Consider the following 24,624-nt stretch of genomic DNA (forward strand, 5'->3'; position numbering starts at 1 on the left):
AATATATTATATATTGTTAAATAATCCTGTGTCTCTTTTGTAGGGTATTTATTGTGTCACTGGTATGAGTGTGTTGCACAAATGCTTCACAGATTGCCTCTGATGATAAGCTTGTCTGCTCTGTGCCACGCTACTAGAGGGTGAGCACAAGTTATCCATGGTGTGTAACTTACTTGCCCTGACTAGAGTGGTGGGTACTTCCTGGCTTCCTTAGCCAACCAGAAACCCCTTTTCTAACAGCCATGAAGAACTGAAACTGCAGTCCCATCCCTCACGTCTCCCAACTAACAAATGCATGTGTACAGGAAGACCTAATCAGATACACGAGTCCTTTGCTAATGTTTACTTTATGGGATTTCAGCCTCATTTTAGTGTCTGGGTATCTACTCTCCACCAAAAGAAATGCTTCAATACACTTTTGTTTTCTGATTGAAGCTGTCATTATCCTAAATCTACCTGATTGAAGCTGTCATATCCTTCATCTTGTGCCATGTTAAACCAATTGCATCCAACATAGATTCCACTGTTCCTAGGACTACGACTCACACAATACATAGAGAGTGTTTAGTAGAATGCACTCTCATGGCACAGGAAAAAAGGTCTGTTCACACTATAGATTTAAAAACATAGGGGCACATTTATAAGCCCCTAGCGTCACCTTGCACCACATTAGCATCATTTGTTTTTTATGCTAATGTGGCCCAACGAGGCCAAAATCCTCATGCCACATTTACAAAGCGGCGCAATGCGCCAGCCGTAATGTATGCAAAGGGGACGTTTCTCTGTTAGGGGGGCTGAAAAAATGGTGCAAGGAAATTTAACAGATTTCCTTCTGTCATCTTGTATGGCACTTTTCATGCCTGCTCAAAGCAAAGGGGGCTTCCATTAGTTATATTCCGGCACCTATGTACACTGCAGGAGTAGCGCCAATATTTTGGCGCTACTCCTGCAGAGTACATCAATAGGGTCATGAAAAATGACGCTACTGCCTCCTTCCCTGTGCCACGTGCACCGCATTTTAAATACAGCGCACACATGGTGGCGATAGGGAGGTGGTAAAGGGTGCAAGAAAAGTGGCGCTGCACACAGTGCATCTCCACTTTTCTTAAATATGCTGCATGGTATGCAGCATGAACAAAAGTCAATTGCCTACACTTTGTGCACCCCTCAGAACATAGAAAAAGTCCTGGACCTCACATTTCAGGCACACACCTAGGCCACTGTGCTCATGCTAAATAATGGTGATGCCAGGACCAAAGTAAAAGTCAGGATCCCAACTTAGCTTGCATTCAGGCACTTGGAGCAAGAATACACACACATTTACCATGCACTTTATCATTGTTAATCTCGGGAAACAACATTTTTGAACTTTACTAAATTTGTCGTTATTCATGGCCAAATGGGTCCTGGTGTGTTAACTTACTGTCTCCAAATTGATTAATTGAATTGATAATATTATTGTATTCCTATATTTGTGGTTATGTTAGGGTTTGGTATTCAGGTTAAATCACTCTTAACAGTGTCCAAAGGTCCATCAGGCTTCTAGCGTGTCTCCTTATAAATAGAACTAGAAAACCCAATAAGGCTAGATGCACTCACAGTTTCTCATAGCAGAGGATGGTTATGCCTCTTTAAGAGGTTACCATGACTTCATTGTGGGGTCATTATTTGATGATTGTTACGAGAAATTTGGATTCGCCGATGATTAATGGAAATTGAAAATTTGAAATTTGGTGTTGCAAATGCGTGTTGGAAGGCATTCTCGGCATTCCTAGTGTGATTTGTGATTGGGTTAGGGTTTGTGCTTGCACAGCTTCAGCAACTTGCAGGTGACTTGTGATGTTTGTGAGAATTAGGGAGTTCGCGTACTCCAACGTAGTTTGTTAGGGAGGTTGCATACTCCAAACAGTGTATGTAGGGAAGTCGTCGTACTTCAATTGTGTGTGGTGCTTTGTGCTCAAAAAAATTGTCCACATGGTTGTTGGTACAAGGACTGTGTGTAGTCTAAGACCCTTGAGAATTGTACAAGTGTAGTATACACTTAGTTGTTGTTGTAACATGTCTGTTTAGTGGTCAGTCGGTGTGGTTGACAAATAGCATATCTAGAGTGAATGTTAAAATTCTAGTTTGACGGTGATTGGTGATTCCTGAGTGCACAAGGAAGAGCCAAGATTAGTCAAGGGTAGAATTTGCTGGTAAAGTTTTACTTGCAAGTCAGAGAAGACTCAGATCGAATGAGTAGCTGTGAGAGCTAAATGCTGCAGTCGAAAATTCAGAAAGGTTTCTGAAATGATTGTGATCCCTAGCTGTAGCAAGCAGACAAGTTGGTGTGTTGATCTTCTTTAGTGCTCGCATTATTTGCATTTAGTTTTGCATGCATTGGGTTTGAGGAGGACAAGCCGAAGGACTTTGTCAACCGCTGTGTGTGTGAGTGTGACGTCAGTAGGTCCGCGCTGGGATAGGTCGTTTGCTGAGAAAAGCCACGCTCAGATTGATGTACAACCATGAAGCATTATTGGTCAAAGAAAGCAAGCGAAAAGGAGTTTGCGTATGAAATTCACTTCCTGGTTGGAATAAAATCTAAGTTTAAGCACAAAAATTAAAATTTTCCAAACCTTAAAGAGTGCAATTAGGGGCAATGCATTCATTCCAGTTAGAGTAGGAGAAATCGTCCCGCCAGAAGGCACACCCACGCATATCGCATTCAAAGAAAAAGGCGCTGCACCATGTCTTTGGTTAAAACAGTGGCGCAAAGTTACAGAAAAAGAAGGGAGCTTGGTGTTTTCTGCCCATGGAACCTTTAATTTGAGAATTTTGGAGAACTTGAGGAGAGTACTGTATGGTTCAAAACCTCCTCTGAGACCAGCACAATTCGAAGCATTAGCTATTTGGGAGTTAGTAGTCAGAAAACAAGAAATTTGAGAGAAGAATGAGGAAAGCTGAGAAAACATTGACTGAGCAGAATTTTTGGAGAACTGAGATCATGCAGGGAAATTAGGTTGTTTCCTGCTATTACACAAGAGAAGGATAGTGGGGTTAAACAGAAGAAAAAGAATAAAGATCCTTCTGAGGGAAATAAGCTGAAAACAGATGAGGCTTTTGATGAGGATTCAGATGATGACGAATTTGTATTACAATTTCTAAGAAATCGTCCCCCACCATATGCAGCATGCAAGACGATTCCAGGCGCTAGTGCTGATCCAAGTGCTCCAGTTGCGGTAACACAGAGTCAGGTACTGGTCAGTCATACTATTCCTACCACTTCCACAATTCAGACACCTTTTTCACATATTGAATTGCCCAGAATTTACCTAGGCATGTCTACTGTAAAGTCTACACCGGGAATAATAATACCAACCGGACAAGCTTCTCAAATGAGACAAGTCTATCAGAAGCCAACCTTGATTCAAATGGAGCCCACACCTAGCTTAATATTCCTGATGCAAACCTAGACATTACCAAGGTACACCCCTATAGCGGTCGGAGACAGATAACCTGTTACTATTGGCCCTGTTTGACCATTGTTTTCCCAAGGGAAAAATAAAAGCAATGTACAGAATACTTTAAATTTCAACGTGGATATGAAAAGATTCAATGTAAATACAGGAAGCATGACTCCATGACACAGACATTTGACATGACAGGTCCATTAGTTGACTTGAGTCAGTCCAGGACTCCTCAGAGCAATTCTGACAGGTCAGACATAAGTCACAACCCAATATTGATAACTCTTGAGACTCTATTTCTAGCGTTGCAACATGTGTCCAAAACCAGAAACAACAGCATTTCACTGAGAGAATTGTCAGCCCAGCAACTAACCGAGTGGCTGGAAAAGCTGAGCAGCACGCAGGGAGATTCAATTCGAGGAAGTTCATTAAATCTGACCAGGCTTAAAACAGAAGTGGACAAATTAATTGAGGGAATAATTGAGTTAAGAGGAATTGACTCGTACAGTGAAGCCTAATTGTGCTTTTTATGTAAAATAATCACAAAAAATGCAGGACTAGTACACCAGAAATTGGCAGTTCTGGCTGAAAAGTATGACATAGAGATTGTGAAAATGAAGCATTTGAAAAGAAGTTACAGGTTGGAATTTGATTTCAAAGACATAGGAAACATGGGAACATTGGGGATGAAAATTCATGTCAAATAATTCATTTAATGCAGTCAGACATGGGGAGCCTTACAAAAATGGGAATGCAGGTGGGCAAAGAAACAAGTCAAAAGGAAAAGGAAGTCTGCAAATTCAGCTACATGTGTGCAGCAGACAGAGGATCCAGTAAAAATATTACCAATGAGAGAAATTCAAGAAGGGAATTTTGTTCATGTCCCTTGGAGCAGAAGAGATATTCTGTCATTTACCAATAACTACCTGAGATGGAGAGAGAAGCCAGTGGAATGATACCAGCAGACAGATAGGTTTGTGAAGCTGGTCAAATGCCTGTGGGAAGATTTAAATAAATTTCAAGAAAAAGCGGTTCCAGCTGATTTATGGATGGAATGCAAAAGGAGTGTTGATTGGCCTACAAGGGAGCCCCATGAGATCCGAGTACAGGTGCACCACCTCCGAAGGTAATGAAGTACTATTACAAGGTGATTGAATTTTTTAAAATGAGAATTTCTCCCAAAGACATTGATTGGCAGAGGATTGACAGGACAGTCCAGGAAGCTGAAGAGTCCAAACATGTGTATTATGAGAGATTGTTGCAAGCATTTAAACATTACAATGATACGGAAGCAAATGAGCCCACAGACATGATCCATCTTGTATTCAGGTTCGTTGAGGGTTTGAGACCTGAAATTTGCCAGATGATTAAGAGTGAGTTGATTTGCTGGCAAGCAAAGCCGATTGATGAAGTGTTGCAGTATTCCAAGTATTGTAGTGATGAGATTGCATTAAAGCAAAGAAGGTTGAAAGAGAAGGCAATAGTAATGCAGATTAAAGCGGAACAATCAGGAATGCAGAGAATTTTTCCACAGCAGAAGCAGGGAAACATGTTTCTTCAGAGTCAGGCAAATGTTAGAGGTCGTGGTGGAAACAGGAATGTGAACCGTGGCGTTGATTTGAATACTGTGATTACTGTGATGTGCAGGGAATTAAAATACTGTTACCTTGTCACGTTTGTGGCGGCCCCTTACATTGGAAAAGGGAGTGTCCGATGTTGGGGCAGGAAGGTGTTGTCTCACAGATGAATGAAAACAATCCTTTTTCAAACATGAGAGGACCTAGAATGAAAGGTCAAAATTTGAATGTTTAAAGAAATACAAATCAAATGCAAAGTCATCAGCACATGCAACAAATTCAAATGCCACATTTTCAGGCACAACCTATGCAGTATGAGGATGAGATGAGTGAAAGTTGGGATGAAGAAGAACGTGTGGTGGCCGCTTTATTAGAAGTGGACTAGAAGGGTCCATATGTGAAGGGTACAGTAGTAAGTAACAAAGGCTTATCCCTAGTTGATACAGGAGCTACATGTTCCGCTGTAAGAACTGCAGAAATCCCAAATGTTCCCCTTTGAGGGAAAACAGTACAAATTGTGGCAGTCGCGAATCATGGGCGTCCCAAAGCAATATCTGACTAATCCAATTACAGAACCAGTCCCAGCTGAAATTGGCAATTTCAAAGGCATGTGCATATTTGTAGTCAGTGACTTGAGTCAGGTTTCCCTGTTGGGAAGAGACTTACTATGTAAAACAAGATGTTAAATTACCTGTTTAGATTAAGGGATTGCCATTCAAACAAACAGTGATGATGAAGATGGCCAGTCCGTGGAAACTGACTGGAACTTAGTAGATGGAGAGTACCCATTGATCAGTTTCTTTCCTCTCTTTGCAGTACAAGACCTTCCTTCAGATTTACAGGAAACAGTTAAAAATGAGAGTTTGGAATATTCCGGGAAAGACATTGGTCTAATTCGAGAAGTTCAGCCAGTTAAGGTCTCAGTCAAACCAAACACAGTTTTTCCCCAGATTCCCCCATACCACATGACACAGAATACTATTGAAGGGATTACCCCAATAATTGCAGAATACGCTAGAAAGGGTGTCCTGAATGAAGTACTGAGCAGCCCATGTAATTCTCCAACCATGGGGTTGCGAAAACCCTGTGGAAGTTTTCAGATTATTCAGGATTTGAGAAAAAATAATGATATTGTGATCAAATGTTGTCCAGTAGTGCCTAATCCAGCAGTGATATTATTCCAGATCCCATGTGAGGCTGAATGGTTCACAGTGGTGAATTTATCTCACGCATTCCTTTCTGTACCTCTACATGAGGATAGACAATTTCTTTTCTGTTTTAAATTCCTGGACCGTGCATATTGTTGGTGTAGAATCCCACAAGGTTTTTAAGAGTCCCCATCCATATTTAATCAGATACTGTAAAGAACCTGGAGTCACTAGAGATGCCATTTCAATCAACCCTTGTGTAATACATTGATAATTTGTTGATTACTTCAAATACGAAGGAGGCATACAGGCAAGATACTATTGCCTTACTGAATCATTTCGGTGACAATGGACACGAGGTGTCCCCAACTAAATTATAGTATTGGAAGAAAGAAGTGAAATATTTGGGATATAAAATTGAGAAAGGGGTGAGAAAGATTTCCAGAGAAAGAGTTGCTACCATATGACAGATGAATCCCCCAGCTACCCAGAGTGATGTCAAAATGTTTCTAGGAATGGTGAGCTACTGTCGCCAGTTGATTCTAAATTTTTCAATCATTTCAAAGCCATAGCAGAGACTGAGGTGGTCATTCCGACCTAGGCGGGCGGCGGTTGCCGCCCGCCCGTCGGAATCCGCCTGAATACCGCCCCGCGGTCAATTGACCGCGAGGGGTATTCTGACATTCCCGCTGGGCCGGCGGGCGATCTGATTCAGATCGCCCGCCGGCCCAGCGGGAAAGCGCCTTCCACAAGGAAGCCGGCTCGGAATCGAGCCGGCGGAGTGGAAGGCGTGCGACGGGTGCAGCAGCACCCGTCGCGCTTTTCAGTGTCTGCATCGCAGACACTGAAAAGCCTAGTTGGGCCCTGTTAGGGGGCCCCTGCCGTGCCCATGCCATGGGCATGGGAACGGCAGGGGCCCCCAGGGGCCCCGCGACCCCCCCTACCGCCATCCTGTTCATGGCGGCTTTCCCGCCATGAACAGGATGGCGGTAGGGGGGGTCAGAATCCCCTCGGCGGCGCAGCGAGCTGCGCCGCCTTGGAGGATTCTAAGGGTCAGGGGAAAACCGGCGGGAGACCGCCGGTTTTCCCATTCTGACCGCGGCCAAAGCGCCGTGGTCAGAATGACCAAGGGAGCACCGCCGGCCTGTCGGCGGTGCTCCCGCCCCCGTTGGCCCTGGCGGTAGGGAACCGCCAGGGTCAGAATGAGGGCCTGAGTCATAAAGAAGTTACTAACCCTATTGCGATGGATGGAGCCTAGATGAAAGCATTTACTTAATTGAGAGAAACCCTGTGCAAAGCTCCGGCTTTGAAAATGCCTGATTACATAAAACCATTAATGTTTTTCTATCATGAATGTGATGCATGTTCTCTCTCTCCGTTTTGACACAGGTACATTATGGTGTAAACTGCCCAGTAGCATATTTTTCAGCTACTTTGGAACCGGTCGCAGCAGCTTTACCTGGCTCTTTGCGGACTGTCTCAGTGTTTGGATTGAGCCTCACTCAGAGTGAGAGCATAGTGATGGGACATCCGTTAACTGTTTTGGTCCCTCATTCCATTGAAGTTCTGCTTACCCAAACAAAGACACAGCATCAAACAAATGCTAGACTGACCAGATATGAAACCTTGATTTTGGGTCCCCCAAATGTGACTTTGAAAAGGAGTACAGTGCTTAACACAGCAACCTTCCTCCCTAAAGAAAATGCTGAACGTGTCAAGTTTAATGATGTCGAACATGATGTCTAGAAGTTATTGAATTGTGCACAAAACCTAAACCTGAAATCCGAGACACCCAATTGGAAGAAAATGACAAAATTATATTTGTTGATGGGTCCTGCTTAAGAGATAACATGGGAACATTAAAAGCTATCATTTCTGGTATAATAGAAGCTTCATGGCTTCCAAAAGTATTTTCCGCACAAGTAGCCAAGTTGGTGTCCCTTACATGGGCATGCCAAACTTCTGCTTAGCTCACAGTTACCATTTACACAGACAGCCAGTGTGGATTTGGAATTGTGATAAAGAAATATGAGGTCAGTACAAGCTATGCATTAACTGTTGTTGATACCTGGGAAGAAATTAAAAGCCTACAGGAGAATGTTCCTAAAGAAGAAAAAAGGACATGGATCAGATCAATATGTGCGCAACGGGAGGATGATATTTAGGTGTCCGGGGAGGGACAAGTTGTTCTGCCAAATTGTATGTTATCCCAAATGACCAGGCATTACCATGGTCAAGCACATGTCGGGAGGGATGCAATGATTCACACTTTTAAACAGTCCTGGTGCAACCCAAAATTTAGAAAGGTGTTTGTCACAGGTGTGTCATTTGTCAACAAATGAATGTGGGTAAAAGAACAGTTGTTAATATGAGGCACATTGGGAGAGCCAGAGGTCCCTTCATTGGAAGAGACGGAGGTCCCTTCACCACACAAATGGATTTCATTGAAATGCCTGTGTGTGGAGGGTTGAGATATGTATTAGTGGTTGTTTGCATTTTCATTCATTGGATTGATGCTTGCCCTACACTTATAAAAGTCTCACAGTAGCAAAGCTTTTACTCATGGAATTAATGCTACGTTTAGGGTTCCTGGTCTCTTTAGAATCAGATAGAGGAAGTTGCTTCAATAAAAAGTAATCAAATTGCTCTGTTCAGCCTTAAATATTGAGCAGAAGTTGCACTGTAGCTATTGCCCAGAAGCATCATGACTTTTTGAGCAAATGAATTGTACCTTGAAATCAAGACTTGCAAAGATGTGCGCATCTACAAATCTGAAATGGCCAGATGCCTTACCCCTGGTCCTGATGAGTTTGAGAAACACACCTAACAGGAAAACTGGACAGTCCCACACAAAATCTTCATGGGCAGAGCAATAAGATTGCCAGCAGTTCCTGCAAATGCTCTTGTGAATATAACAGATGATATGGTGCTGGATTACTGCAAAGGTCTGGCTGATGTGGTTCGCTATTTCTCTCATCAGGTGGAGGCCACAGCTATGCTAAGCAAAACACAAACGCTGTGGGATAGCGTAACTGGATGGACGGAATGCGGAACCAATCAAACATTCACCCCCAGTCACAGATCTGGGTTTAATCCATCCATTATTTTGCTCACCATGCCACCCCAGTTTGAACCCAGCCATATGCAAATCAGTCTTGACCCTGTTCCTCATGGGAACAGTCCAGCCCGAACTGCCAGGCCAGGTTCTCCCTGGACCGGAAACAAGCATCCTGGGACCGGTTTCGGGGTTTCACCCCTCATCAGCCAGGCTAGCTTGAATCCAGTGGCACAGTGAGCCCGGGACCCACGTCTGGGCATACCCGGCGCACTTAGGGCGGCAAAAGCAAAGCAAAACACAAACGCTGTGGGATAGCGTAACCGGATGGACGGAATGCGGAACCAATCAAACATTCACTCCCAGTCACAGATCTGGGTTTAATCCATCCATTATTTTGCTCACCATGCCACCCCAGTTTGAACCCAGCCATATGCAAATCAGTCTTGACCCTGTTCCTCATGGGAACAGTCCAGCCCGAACTGCCAGGCCAGGTTCTCCCTGGACCGGAAACAAGCATCCTGGGACCGGTTTCGGGGTTTCACCCCTCATCAGCCAGGCTAGCTTGAATCCAGTGGCACAGTGAGCCCGGGACCCACGTCTGGGCATACCCGGCGCACTTAGGGCGGCAAAAGCAAAGCAAAACACAAACGCTGTGGGATAGCATAACTGTATGGACGGAATGCGGAACCAATCAAACATTCACCCCCAGTCACAGATCTGGGTTTAATCCATCCATTATTTTGCTCACCATGCCACCCCAGTTTGAACCCAGCCATATGCAAATCAGTCTTGACCCTGTTCCTCATGGGAACAGTCCAGCCCGAACTGCCAGGCCAGGTTCTCCCTGGACCTGAAACAAGCATCCTGGGACCGGTTTCGGGGTTTCAGCCCTCATCAGCCAGGCTAGCTTGAATCCAGTGGCACAGTGAGCCCGGGACCCACGTCTGGGCATACCCGGCGCACTTAGGGCGGCAAAAGCAAAGCAAAACACAAACGCTGTGGGATAGCGTAACTGGATGGACGGAATGCAGAACCAATCAAACATTCACCCCCAGTCACAGATCTGGGTTTAATCCATCCATTATTTTTCTCACCATGCCACCCCAGTTTGAACCCAGCCATATGCAAATCAGTCTTGACCCTGTTCCTCATGGGAACAGTCCAGCCCGAACTGCCAGGCCAGGTTCTCCCTGGACCGGAAACAAGCATCCTGGGACCGGTTTCGGGGTTTCACCCCTCATCAGCCAGGCTAGCTTGAATCCAGTGGCACAGTGAGCCCAGGACCCACGTCTGGGCATACCCGGCTATGCTGCCATCTGAAGACCAGTGCCACAACCTGAGACTGAGTTGTGATACGAAAGCATGTGAGAAGAACTTGTCTAGAGCCCAGGTGGAAGGGACCCAACCAAGTAGTGCAGGAGTCCAAACTAGTTACATGCCAGCCACAGTCGAAGAGTGCCATGTCCGCTGGATGATGGATAAGAGTTGTTGAGAGTACCAACAACATCAAGGCAAACTCCAGAAGGAGAAGTAGAAGCTGGAGAGCTTGAGAATGACACTGAGCAAACAGAGGAAGATCCAAGTACCCCTCTGAGAGATGATGCAGAGGGTCTGCAGGATATTGACTTGGAGTCAATAACAACTGAAAGAACAGGAGAGTCTAGTCAAAGGAGGGCTCTCCCAAAAGCAGACATGTTCAAAATTCAAACAGAGTAACCAGCAACTTCAGGTGATGGGATTGAGTTGGGTCAGAGCCAAACAGACCTGACTCCTCCAGACCCTGGTGAAGATATATAAAGCCAGAATCAAAGTCCAGTAAAACAAAAGACAACAGTAGTGTAGCCCTGAAAAAAGCACTCACAAAAGGAAAGGGGACAAGTGGCCAAAATCACAAGCTAAGAAAAGGGACTCTCCCATTCTATCCACAATTGAAGAAGAAGTAGACACTACAAGAAAAGAAGACCTGAGTGATGGAGAAATAAGTGGAGAGCGAAAATTGAAGAGAAAAAGAGTTGCAAACAGAAGTTACTCAAGTCCTGAATGGGCTTATGCTACAACCAGTGGCTGGCAACATGAATTTTTGTCATTTTGTTTTGATCGAGAGGTTCTAGGTCAATACTTGACACATGAAGCAGCTTCATGAACTGAACTTTGAGAAACGTTTATGAAACTGAGAAAAGGAAAGTGATATTTCCATACCCGGAACGGACTTTGAAACCCGATTTGACAAGCTGCTTAGCATATTTTGACAACAGTTTTGGGGAGAGAAAATTGCTGTACATATTACAAAAGAAGACTAGAGAATATATATATATATATATACATATATATATATATATATATTGGTTTGTTTGTTTTGAATGTTGGCTGCATAGTAAAATTCTAGCTTCTGCTTTCTGATTCTTTACAGATCATGGGTAACTATCACGAGCAGGTTAAACGCAATAGGTGTTGTAAATACATAGGTGTTGGCTTAGCAATTATATGCATGATGGTGTGTGTGTTATTAATTGTGAGTATGAGCATTTATAATAAAGCTGAAACTGATAACACAGTTCCTTTAGAGACAACCACACCTACGAAATTAAACAAATTTAAACAGGATGAGAAATACTTACATTTAGACAGCTCACAAGGAGACCTTTCTTCTAGTGTTTTCTATAGGCCGTTTTATGAATATGTTGATACAATGAATGTGATAGAATGCTATGTTTGCATGCAAATTTCTTCTTCAGTGCAAGAAGGGATAACATATCACAGCTTGCCACTAACATATGGAATTAGTTGTAGTCTTTTACTAACAAATTATGACGTAGTGTTCAAAGCACCTGAGTAGAATAGCTAAGGAAAAATCTTGAATTGGCAAGAGGCTCCTTTGAACCTACACTAACTTTTGGCACTGCTTTTGCACACTGGAATAATCCTACATGCTTGCTTACAATAGTAGAAAAGTATTTTCTAGATCACACTGATAACAGGATAAGGTCTTGCAAGCAGAAGAACGAAAAGGGCATAGGAGGAAGAGCTTTTAAAAGCAGTCATGGCTTCAATGATCCTAAAGCAATAGGGAAACTTGCAATAGATTACAAACATGTAGGGAAACTTTGTTTCTACAGACTTCAATCTGGAACTGATACTATATTTGTGGGAACGAGTGAGTGCAGGCATGTATTTCTTTTTCAGAATACATGGACCTTTATGTTGAATGGACAAGACCCTGCGATTCCTGGGGTATATTATATCAGTGGACAAAATAGCTATTGCCGTCTTTCAAAGGGATGGTAGGGTACATGTTATCTGGAGATTGCCTTCTCAAAGATTTATCAAATTGAGAAACTGGGAGAGGCACATCAAGTCAAATGACATACAATTAGTTAGACCAAAAAGAGCATCTTACTCTATTATAATTGGGGACAAATTTGGAGCAACTATTCCCGTAGTGGGAGTTGTTCTGAATTTTTTGAAAATTTGAAAGTTGTCTCCTAATGTGGATAACATGCTGACTGGAGCCATTGTTCTAATGGACACTGAAATGACTGCAGTACGTTTGATGGTTCTTTAGAAACGTTTTGTGTTAGACATCCTTTTCGCAAAGGAAGGTAGAGTCTGTAAAATGCTTAAATGACAAATTTGTTGTACTTATATACCAGAAAACAGTAAGGGTGTTAAAACCTTTAATAGTAATTTGATCAACACAAAATCTTGCTTAAAAAACCTGAAAGAAACAGGAGCGTGGGAAAAAGTTGGACAAAGTTTTACTGCTGTGGGAAACTGGTTGGGCAACCTGGGGAAAAGTATCATTGGCAAAATACTGACCCCTATATTGATTATTGTGACGTGCTATTTGCATAATGGGAGCTTATAAACTGTACACATGGATTAAAAGAAAAAGAATGAAAAATGAACAGGGAAGGGAGGAAATTGAAATGTAAAGAATAAGTAGCAGATATTTTGATGAAAATTGGAGAAGCAGGGATAAAGTTAGACGTTATGCAGAAACAGCATTTTAGACTAATTTGAGAATTAATAAATTAATTATTATAATGTGTGACAACATATTGAGTCATCAGAGGAAGGGTTGTGAAAGTCTAAATAATGCACCAAAATAAATTTCAATGTTTTATAAATCTAAATTAACATGCAGTAGGCAAAGAAATGAAAGTCGAGAGTTTTGGTAAAATGTGCCCACCATAAGTCATAGTCATAACGGGTATAATGTACTAATGAAAATAAATGTTTAGAGAAAATAACGTGCACATGCAGAATTAAATGTATTTTTGGTTTATATTAATAAAGATTAATTAAATGTTTTACTTATAAAGTTTAACAGGACTAAACAACTGTGAAATAAGGGCCTACTCGAGAAGGCCTCATGTCAAGCTTAATGCATTAGAAAATATTAGAAAATGTTTTTTCCTGTCTCAGCAGAATTTACAGTTGTTCATTGTTCACACAGTGTTGATCTAACGTACAATTCGCAATGATTTATTCTTCAAGCTTCCTGTGAGAATCATGTGCTGTAATACTGTGTTCTAGCTATTGCTACAATTGTATCTTTCTACCATGAGAAGCTACTGTTCCCAGGACATGGCAACGGGACTACTGAATTGAGCTATAGCTTGCAAAAAACTTGACACCAGACAGAACCGGTACAGAAAGCGAGGGAAGAAGAGCCAATCATAAACATGTGAAAGACTGATGAACTTTATCACAGATGGAGAGTTTTGAACCTATTGGTTCTGACGTGAACACCCCTTGGTACTGACCAATGAAAAATGCACAAGTTGCTTTTAGGATTTTAATATAGCAAGGCTGACATTTCAGAGAAGAGCACATACCTTTTATGACTGGATGCCATTGCTGTTGTCCTTAGCTTATGTCCCTGCTTAATTGGTTTAGTTAGCCTATGCCCCACTGTGTCTAAACCAATTTTCCCTTCACTATTCCCCACCGAATGAAGACCTGGAAGTTGCCCCCTGATGAAGATGACTCTGCTGGCCGAATGATTTTAGGAGTGGTATATCAAAATGCATGTGTCTTTGTTGTAGATGTTTGTCTTTATTTTTTAGGTACCAACCGTAAAACTTTTTCCTTAGAGCCTTAATCAGAAGTTTTCCAAATTCGATTTTGCCTGTTTCACTCTTTTGCATGAAGTCGAAACATGCTTTTTGAATTAGAGGGTTGGTTGAGATTGTGTCATTGATCAAATTAATGCCATTAACAAAGGAGTGAGTTAATTCATCTGTAGGTCTTTATGTATAACATTTAAATCGTCCAGTTATTAATGCTTTTAGTTTGCACCATAGCTCTTGAAGGTTTAATTATAAATGCTTTGGTTAAATTAAGATTTTTCCTCTGGTTCAGTCAGCCCATGTTGTTTGTCTACGTTTATCATTTTGTCTTGAGAATAATATACGTGACTTTAGCGTTGTTAATCTAGAGAAATACATTTTTTTAACTTTACTAAATGTGTGGTTATTCATGGCTAAATGGGTCATGGTGTGTTAACTTACCGACTCCAAATGTATTAATTGAATTGAAGATATTATTGTGTCCCTATTTTTGTGGTTATGTTAGGGTTTGGTTTGGTGTTCATGGTAAATCACTCTTAACAGAGTCCAAAGGTCCATCAGGCCTCCAGCGGGTACCCTTATAAATAGAAATAGAAAAACATATAAGGCTAGACTCGCTCAGAGCACTAAGATTTGGCCTAACAGCTAGGGCTGCCATCCATCGAACTAGGAGGTCAGCAAGGCTTTAAGTGGGCTGGGTCCCTCCGAGTCTCAGATCTGGTAGTGTTTTATTAGAGACTTTGATACACGTCCCTATTGAGTCCTACACTCATGTCTGTAACCCCTTAAGTGCAGGCGTCGCCACTGGCCGACACCCGCACTTCCTCCCTGGTGCGGGTCACGACCAGTGGCCGACACCGGGGAGGGGGTTTGAAAATCCTAAGGTGCGTCGCACCCGATGATTTTATTTTTATTTTTTTATCCCTGCGAGACACAGAAGAGCTTCCGTGTCTCCCCCCGCCCCCCCCACTCGCCCCTTTGTGATGTCTGACATCACACTGTTGTTTTCCCCATCAGAGCAGGAAGCAGCCATAGGGCCGCTTCCTGCTCCAATAGGGGAAAACGGCCCCAAACGGCCTTCCCCACGTTTGGGAAGGCCTCGTATGAAAGGGGAGACTCTCCCCTTTCATACGAGGCCTTCCTGAATGCGTTTCCTGGCCCCCGATCACAGCACAGCTGCGATCGGGGGCCAGGAAACGCCACTAGACGTCAGGGATTTCACTTGGGGGGTCGGCCCCCCTAGGAAAACGGGCCGCCCCCCCTAAGGGGGCCATATTTTTTAAATATAATGTTGGGGCCCCCTGTGGGGGGCGCGATCACACCACCCCTAGGGGCTAATTTAAAAATAAAATAAGGACATTGACAGTGGGTCACCCATAGGCAGGGCGACCCCCTGTGGGGCCATATTTTTCAATGTTGATGTTGGGGCCCCCTGGGGGGGGGGACACGATCGCGCCACGCCCAGGGGCTAATTTAAAAAAAAACAAAAAATGAAATTGACAGGGGGCAACCCATAGGCAGGGCGATCCCCTGTGGGGGCAATTTTTTTTTACTAGTTGTAGGGTTTCCCTGGGGGCCATTTTGGCTCCAAGGAAACCCTACAACTACCCAAAAAAATACAGATATATATAGATATATCAATCCATGTAGATAGGTATGTCTATCTACATGGATATATACATATATATATATATAGATCTCTATATATTTATGTATGTGTATATATATATATATATGTATATATATATCTATAGATATATCCATGTATATATATATATATATATATATATATATATATATATATATCACTTTTGTCAGTGCATGTGTGGTTTCCCTGGGGGCTGCAATCGGCCCCCAGGAAAACCAGATCCACATATAAAAGTGATCTATATATATATATCTTATATATAAATAATATATATATATATATATATATATATATATATATATATACATATAAATATATATATATATATAAATATATATATATATATATATATATATATTTGCCACCAGTTGTCTTTCAGTTGCAGCTTGCGTCTTCAAAGCAGTGCACTTACTTCAACTGACGCATTTCAACTGTAGCTTTTAGGCAGCAATAAAGAAGTCAAGTAAGTCTTGTGATTATATTTCTGCTACAAAAGGATCAGACTTTTTTCTAGTGGCAGTTTTAGTGCCATAAAGAAGCGCAGAAGGTTTATATGACTATTGCAAAGAGCAAATCTGTACTTTAAGTAAATAGCTGAGTACGTTAGTAATGTCAGCCACTACCTGCGCTATAATACAAACAAAATGCATGTGCGGGGTGGCTATGGAGAGATGAAGAGCACGTTTGCTGGGTGGTAATGAGGGAATCCGCGGAGGAGGGGATGGGAGTGGGAGCACCAATAATGATTGTTGGACTGGGCGCAGGAGGTGCTAAAGACTGTGACGAATGGTATGTGACAAGGTGTTTGAGTGTCTTGAAAGAACGTGCTGATTGAGGGAAGAAGCGCAGGTAAGGTGGCCTCTACTGTTGCACGTATCACACACACACACCAGCAATTTTGTGACTGTCTATGTAGGCTAGTGTTTTAGAGCAACAGTTTAGCCAGTAGCAGAGATGGCATCTTGATGGATGACTGCTGCTGACATCACTCTAGTTATAGAGGACAGCTCTGACATAGGATCAGAGAGTGAGACAGCAGATACTGAGACAGCATCTGAGGGATAGGACAATGGCGCAGACTCTGGGAGTGATTTTTCAGTTTGGGGAGTTCCATTGGATAACTCCTTCCAGTAAATTGTGAGGGAGGTGATGAGGGCAGTCCTGTTGTCCCTTCGCAAGCACAGTCTGTGCAACAGGGCAATAGTGGGTTAGCCCAACCCAGAGAGCAGGTGAATGCGGGGGCAAGCACATAGAGGGTGCTCTCTTGGGAGCTCCCCAATTTAGTTCAGCCCCGAATTCCACTGCCCAAATTGTATTGTGGAGACATCAAAATTATCTATCACAAAACAAACTGGTTTTGTAAGGCAGGCACCTGTGTTTTTGGTCCTGGGTTCGGCGGCTATATAGGGAAACATACTAAACCCAAACATTTCTGGAAAGTAGACATCCGGGGGAGTCCACAGAGGTGTGACTTGTGTGGATTCCCCAAAGTTTTCTTACCCAGAATATCCTGCAAAGCTGAATTGTTGAATAAAAACTCTATTTTTCTTGCATTTCTGTCACACAAACTACAGGAATATGCTGCGATCCACAAAATTCCTACCACCCAGTGATTCCTCACCTGTCCTGATAAAAACACTACCCCACTTGAGTGCCTATACCTAGTTCCTGCGTAAGGAATGGATCACCCCAGCGTCAACAGTTGCCTCATGTAAGTACCAACATTGATCATTGTGTGATCTATTCCTGTCGCGGGCACTAGGCCTACCCACACAAGTGAGGTACCATTTTTATCGGGAGACTTGGGGGAATGCTGGGTCGAAGGACATTTGTGGCTCCTCTCAGATTCCAGAACTTTCCGTCACCGAAATGTGAGGAAAAAGTGTTTTTTTGGCCACATTTTGAGGTTTGCAAAGGATTCTGGGTAACAGAACCTGATCAGAGCCCCACAAGTCACCCCATCTTGGATTCCCCTAGGTGTCTAGTTTTCAAAACTGTGCAGGTTTGCTAGGTTTCCCTAGGTGCCTGCTGAGCTAGAGGCCAAAATCCACAGCTAGGCACTTTGCAAAAAACAGCTCTGTTTTCTTTGTCAAAATGTGATGTGTCCATGTTGTGTTTTGGGCATTTCCTGTCACGGGCACTAGGCCTACGCCCACAAGTGAGATATCATTTTTATTGGGAGACTTGGGGGAACGCTGGGTGGTAGGAAATTTGTGGCTCCTCTCAGATTCCAGAACTTTCTGTCACCGAAATGTGAGGAAAAAGTGTTTTTTTGGCCACATTTTGAGGTTTGCAAAGGATTCTGGGTAACAGAACCTGATCAGAGCCCCACAAGTCACCCCATCTTGGATTCCCCTAGGTGTCTAGTTTTCAAAACTGTGCAGGTTTGCTAGGTTTCCCTAGGTGCCTGCTGAGCTAGAGGCCAAAATCCACAGCTAGGCACTTGCAAAAAAACAGCTCTGTTTTCTTTGTCAAAATGAGATGTGTCCACGTTGTGTTTTGGGGCATTTCCTGTCGCGGGCACAAGGCCTACCCCCACAAGTGAGGTATCATTTTTATCGGGAGACTTGGGGGAACTCTGGGTGGAATGAAATTTGTGGCTCTTCTCAGATTCTAGAACTTTCTGTCACCGAAATGTGAGGAAAAAGTGTTTTTTTGGCCACATTTTGAGGTTTGTAAAGGATTCTGGGTAACAGAACCTGATCAGAGCCCCACAAGTCACCCCATCTTGGATTCCACTATGTGTCTAGTTTTCAAAATTGTGCAGGTTTGCTAGGTTTCCCTAGGTGCCTGCTGAGCTAGAGGCCAAAATCCACAGCTAGGCACTTTGCAAAAAACAGCTCTGTTTTCTTTGTCAAAATGAGATGTGTCCACGTTGAGTTTTGGGGCATTTCCTGTAGCGGGCACAAGGCCTACCCCCACAAGTTAGGTATCATTTTTATCGGGAGACTTGGGGGAACTCTGGGTGGAATGAAATTTGTGGCTCCTCTCAGATTCTAGAACTTTCTGTCACCGAAATGTGAGGAAAAAGTGTTTTTTTTGGCCACATTTTGAGGTTTGTAAAGGATTCTGGGTAACAGAACCTGATCAGAGCCCCACAAGTCACCCCATCTTGGATTCCCCTATGTGTCTAGTTTTCAAAATTGTGCAGGTTTGCTAGGTTTCCCTAGGTGCCTGCTGAGCTAGAGGCCAAAATCCACAGCTAGGCACTTTGCAAAAAACAGCTCTGTTTTCTTTGTCAAAATGTGATGTGTCCATGTTGTGTTTTGGGGCATTTCCTGTCACGGGCACTAGGCCTACGCCCACAAGTGAGATATCATTTTTATTGGGAGACTTGTGGGAACGCTGGGTGGTAGGAAATTTGTGGCTCCTCTCAGATTCCAGAACTTTCTGTCTCTGAAATGTGAGGAAAAAGTGTTTTTTTGGCCACATTTTGAGGTTTGCAAAGGATTCTGGGTAACAGAACCTGATCAAAGCCCCACAAGTCACCCCATCTTAGATTCCCCTAGGTGTCTCGTGTTCAAAACTGTGCAGGTTTGCTAGATTTCCCTAGGTGCCTGCTGAGCTAGAGGCCAAAATCCACAGCTAGGCACTTTGCAAAAAACAGCTCTGTTTTCTTTGTCAAAATGTGATGTGTCCACGTTGTGTTTTGGGGCATTTCCTGTCGCGGGCACTAGGCCTACCCCCACAATTGAGGTATCATTTTCATCGGGAGACTTGGGGAAACGCTGGGTGGAAGGAAATTTGAGGCTCCTCTCAGATTCCAGAACTTTCTGTCACCGAAATGTGAGGAAAAAGTGCTTTTTTTGGCCACATTTTGAGGTTTGCAAAGGATTCTGGGTAACAGAACCTGATCAGAGCCCCACAAGTCAGCCCATCTTAGATTTCCCTAGGTGTCTAGTTTTCAAAACTGTGCAGGTTTGCTAGGTTTCCCTAGGTGCCTGCTGAGCTAGAGGCCAAACTTCACGTCTAGGCACTTTGCAAAAAACAGCTCTGTTTTCTTTGTCAAAATGTGATGTGTCCATGTTGTGTTTTGGGGCATTTCCTGTCATGGGCACTAGGCCTACCCCTACAAGTGAGGTATCATTTTTATTGGGAGACTTGGGGGAACACTGGTTGGAAGGAAAATTGTGGATCCTCTCAGATTCCAGAACTTTCTGTCACCGAAATGTGATGAAAAAGTGTTTTTTTGGCCACATTTTGAGGTTTGCAAAGGATTCTGGGTAACAGAACCTAATCAGAGCCCCACAAGTCAGCCCATCCTGGATTCCCCTAGGTGTCTAGTTTTCAAACATGTGCAGGTTTTGTAGGTTTCCCTAGGTGCCGGCTGAGCTAGAGGCCAAAATCTACAGCCAGGCACTTTGCAAAAAACACGTCAGATTTCAATGTAAAAATGTGATGTGTCCATGTTGCCTTTCCTGTCGCGTGCATTAGGTCTACCCACGCAAGTGAGGTACCATTTTTATCGAGAGACTTGGGAGAACAAAGATATAGCACAACAAGTGTTATTGCCCCTTGTCTTTCTCTACATTTTTTCCTTCCAAATGTAAGACAGTGTGTAAAAAAGACATCTATTTGAGAAATGGCCAGTAATTCACATGCTAGTATGGGCACCCCGGAATTCAGAGATGGGCAAATAACCACTGCTGCTCAATACCTTATCTTATGCCCATTTTAGAAATACAAAGGTTTTCTTGATACCTTTTTTTTACTCTTTATATTTCAGCAAATGAATTGCTGTATACCCGGTATAGAATGAAAACCCATTGCAAGGTGCAGCTCATTTATTGGCTCTGGGTACCTGGTGAGCTTGATGAACCTACAAGCCATATATATCCCTGCAACCAGAAGAGTCCGTAACGGTATATTGCTTTAAAAAATCTGACACGCAGGAAAAAGTTACAGAGTAAAACGCTGAGAAAAATGGCTGTTTTTTTACAGCTCAATTTCAATATTATTTTTTTCAGCTGTTATTTTCTGAAGGAAACCCTTGTAGGATCTACACAAATGACCCCTTGCTGAATTCTGAATTCTGTCTACTTTTCAGAAATGCTTAGCTTTCCGGGATCCAGTATTGATTTCACACCCATTCCTGTCACTAACTGGAAGGATACTGAAAGCACCAAAAATAGTAAAAATGGGGTATGTCCCAGTAAAATGCCAAAATTGTGTTGAAAAATGTGGTTTTCTGATTCACGTCTGCCTGTTCCTGAAAGCTGGGAAGATGGTGATTTTAGCACCACAAACCTTTTGTTGATGCCATTTTCAGGGAAAAAACCACAAGCCTTCTTCGGCAGCCCTTTTTTCCCATTTTAAAAAAAATATGTGTATTTTGGCAAATTTTTTGGTCTCCTCCAGGGGATCCCAGAAACTCTGGGTACCTTTAGAATCCCTAGGATGTTGGAAAAAAGGACGCAAATTTGGCGTGGATAGCTTATATGGACAAAAAGTTATGAAGGCCTAAGCGCAAACTACCCCAAACAGCCAAAAAAGGGCTCAGCACTCAGGGGGAAAAGGCCCAGCAGCTAAGAGGTTAATTTTACTGGGAAAAACACTGCTAATTTCTGAACAATTAACATGTTTAGATTCAGTGATTTGATTCCCGTTTATATTTCACATGTTTTACTTATTCTTGCAGTCCATTGGTGTGTTAATTATTCCCAGGAGGTTTTGTGTTTTTTGTTCATCATATTACTTCAGTGTAGCATACTTTCAGATGAGTCACCACTGGGTGTTTATAACCATCATGTTAGAGAGCGCTGGTGTTCAGGCTCAAGACACAGTGCAAGTTTTTTGCAGTGCCTGTCAGTAAGACACAAATGTGTTCAGAATACATGGTCATCCAATCTCTTGGCCTCTCTGAAGAGCGCACGCAGACAGCCACTGACAAAACCAACAGCCCAGGCAGGTTTTCGTGGTATACCTGTTATTGTGTTATTATAGATGACTTACATAACAGAAAACTCAGAGAAATCAAAAGACCGCTTGGGACCATACTATGGCAATCTCCAAAATGTACTTTATGTAAATCTACTAATCTATTAATCTCCCTGCCTGAAAAAAGGCTAATGTAAATTTAGACTCGTGTAAACACTCGAATGTACTTGGACCAACCTTGCTCTGTATAAAACTACAATAAAAAGTCAGTTACTGCAGCACTCAAAGCGAGGCCTTTGGGAGGCAAATAATGCACAGAGGATAAGAGTTGGTCTGTCTGCTAACAGGTCCGACTGCAGCGTTTCTTGGATCTTTTGTTTCCTTTCTTCCTTTAAAGCAATCTATGTTATTTTCAAATTGCAGCAACTTATCCGCATGGCCTGCTCTCAGACATCCACTTGTGACTGGACTAGCCCTTTCAAGCTTCCAGAGTTTCATTAACACATGAAAGAGGTGAAGGTGCATTAAGATGGCGAAGGCAGAAGAACGGATTTCGCTTTTTAAATTTTTCCATTCTTGAAGTAAAAGAAAGAACCCAAGAGGGGCTTGTGAAGCGAGACAGCTCTCACAGAGCTGTCAAACATAATGGTGTTCATCAGAATACATACGCAAGAAGATCAGAATCTCCAGTCCTTTGATCTCGCACTCTCCCGCCTCTCCCGTCTGCTCAGCTGACAGCTTCCAGATAATGGCTGCTCCATCTCTGTGGCAATTGCCTTGTTGATCCTCTAGCAATACTGAGGGCTTTCAGGGGCCTGCACGAGCAGGCATGATTCATCCTTTAGGATTCTGTGGGCCACCAGGCTTTAAGGCCTTGTCCTCGATCTCGAGCTGTCTGATCTTGATCGAATCTCTTCATCACCTATAACTCCGTGTCCCACCATAAATGGTTGGGAAATTGTTTGATTCATTAATTTATGCTTCATTTGCAAATGCTTAATTTTAAGCTCTCTGAAAAAAGTGACTGGATTTAGAATATTGTGGAGTCCACAGGGTATCTTTGCAGGACCCCCAGTATCAAAATGGGTATGCTTATTTTTCACTCGCCTGCAGTTACCAAAATCAGAGTCATTGGTAACTCCAATGGAGTGCTGACCAGGTATTTCGAGACCCCGAAAGACCTGTAAAAAAACTAGGAATTACCTGTGCAATTCAGAGTACGGGAATATCACTTCCTGTTCCTCTGATAAGTCCTCATTTGTCCCCAGAGTTTCAACTGGACATTTCAGCTGCCCCCGAAAGCTGAAACGTCTAGGTGAAATGCGCCAGATCTGTGGTGTTCCCGAAAATCTTGTTCTTTAGATGAGGTTAGCAGCTCCTGTTACATCATGGTTTGCCAGCAGAAGAGGTACATTCCACAAGTTTTGCAGTTACATTCCTTCATCACAGAACCTTACATGGGATCCAAAGAATCACGTTCTGCAAGTTGACACCATGGGCCATATTTGTGTGCAATTGGCGTAGGGCAGTGCCGCAAGTCTTCTTGCGGCGATGACCTATGCCAATGTGAAAGAGCAGGACTCCACCATAATGATGAAATATGGTGCATTCCTGTCCTTTCCCGCTCTGTGGCTTACAATTTGCTGCTAGCGCCTACACAGGCACCCTTGCACCATGGGGCAATAGTGTCTGTACTGCATGCAGGATTGTCTTTGTGCAGGTAGGGGCACATTCCTGCACAAAAACACACCCAGTGAGGCACATTCCTCTTTTTTCTGTGTGCTGCAGAAAGCAGTACACATGGAAAGAGGGAAAAATAGGAGACAATATTTCTCCTCATACGCCACCACTGGGGAGGCGTAATGTTTTGGGGCTGCTCCAGGGTCACATAATTATTTAAATCTGGGGCAGCGTCAAAATCTATGTGTGTTGCGTGGGAAAACGGATTGCAATGACCATGGCCCCCCCCCACCCGTCACAGAGTAAAGCAATGCAGCAGCTTGCGCTGCTTTGCCTTACTCCATATCTATGAGAACATGAAAAGTCACGCAAAGTGGCTTTGTGTAGCCTCATAAATATGGTTGAGAGGCTTGTTCCGCTGGAGTATCAAAAAAAGTGACCCTCCAGAGGAGCAAGCCTCTCGTAAATATGGCCCTATGAAGTTAGAAAGTGTACCTTGGCTTTACAAATAGAAAAGCTCTTCTAAGGCTCTCTTATTACGAATGCAGCAGGGTTTGCAATAGTTATTGCACACGTAAAATTTGATTCCCTCGGATCTGTAATTTATTAGATATGATAGATAAAACCCACTGCAAGTTGTGCCCTAAAATGTGACATAACACGCAGATTTTGAAGTTGTCCTTACCAAATTCTGCAAGTCATAGCATTTTCCCCAGGGAAAATTTGAATTTGCCTAATCTGCCAAAATGACGAGTGGAAAAAAGGAAGTGTGGATAGATCATTTCACCTGGTAATTAAAAGGAATGGTAAACTCAGAAGAATCAGCATTTCAATTTACTGACTATAGAAAAACCCACCTGTTTACTGCTTCAGTTTGAGACTGTGAAAGAGAGAAATAGGTTTAGGTTAGTAAAGCGGACTGGTGAAGCAGGATTTTTGAAACTCTTAGAACTGGCATCCTTGGCGTGGTTTTCCATAACTTTTTGCCTCTGCTCCCCAGGTTGTTGATGTGTGCTGGACTCTGTTTAGGGTTGAGCCTGCGTTGCATGCGCTTGCGTATGCGTATCGCTTGCGAGACGCTTTAGAAGTTAGAAAAGGGCTCGGAGCCCCGTCCATGT

The sequence above is a fragment of the Pleurodeles waltl genome, chromosome 11, assembly GCF_031143425.1.
Source record: "Pleurodeles waltl isolate 20211129_DDA chromosome 11, aPleWal1.hap1.20221129, whole genome shotgun sequence".
Taxonomy (NCBI): domain Eukaryota; kingdom Metazoa; phylum Chordata; class Amphibia; order Caudata; family Salamandridae; genus Pleurodeles; species Pleurodeles waltl.